Consider the following 817-nt stretch of genomic DNA (forward strand, 5'->3'; position numbering starts at 1 on the left):
TGATTGTATTAAAGTCGCACGCCGTATTCCAGAGAGGGCTCACTTGACAGCAGTTTAGCGAGAGCGTGCTGGCTTGACACCAGTAAAAGATCTTCAGCTCCAACAAACACATGACCAAAGTCCTCTGAACAGCAGCAGCTCCGATCATCTGCTAGTCTCACAATCACAGCCACGTTGTCTTTACGATCAACACGCATTCACTCATTTATGACACTTTAGTTAAAGTTGATTATTTAGAATCGAACTACGTTTCGATATATCTCGTTAGAAACTCCACAAACGTCCAAACAAAACACCGCCGACGTTTTAGCACACACGCTAACACAGCTAGCCTGCTAGCGCAGCCTCGTGCTGCTTACTTCCGGGTCACGATAGAAACGTAACACAAAAATAATTAAAAACTCAAATCTAGTCTCATAAAATGATGAAAACTATAAACGGACTTTTAAATTTGTTTTACTCTATTTTCATTTGCACTATTTAAAGAGACTGAGTGTTACTTTTGAATTATTTTTGTATGACGTTTTATTGTGACCCGGAAATAAACAGAAAGAGGCCGCGCTAGCATGCTAGCTGCCTTAGCTTATGTTGAGACGACGGCGATGTTTTGTTAGGACGTTTGTGAGGTTTCTAAAGAGATGTAGCGATATGTGGTTCGATTACTTACAATCCTCTTAAACAAAAATGAGTGAATACGTGTTGAACGTAAAGACAACGTGGCTGTGATTGTGAGACTAGCAGATGATCGGAGCTGCTGCTGTTCAGAGGACTTTGGTGTTTGTTGGAGCTGAAGATCTTCTGCAGCTGCAGGAACCAT

General features: G+C 41.5%; 1 protein-coding gene across 1 annotated transcript in view; it reads right to left on the minus strand.

The window, feature by feature from the left end:
• LOC112142182 (gastrula zinc finger protein XlCGF57.1-like) overlaps nt 1-310 on the minus strand; it is a 19,614-nt gene extending 19,304 nt beyond the window's left edge. Inside the window, exon 1 of the mRNA XM_024265429.2 lies at nt 116-310. The gene's annotated coding sequence lies outside the window, so the exon portion shown is untranslated. The remainder of the gene's footprint in view (nt 1-115) is intronic.
• Nucleotides 311-817: the final 507 nt, after the last annotated feature.

The sequence above is a fragment of the Oryzias melastigma genome, unplaced genomic scaffold (assembly GCF_002922805.2).
Source record: "Oryzias melastigma strain HK-1 unplaced genomic scaffold, ASM292280v2 sc00314, whole genome shotgun sequence".
NCBI classification, from domain to species: Eukaryota; Metazoa; Chordata; class Actinopteri; order Beloniformes; family Adrianichthyidae; genus Oryzias; species Oryzias melastigma.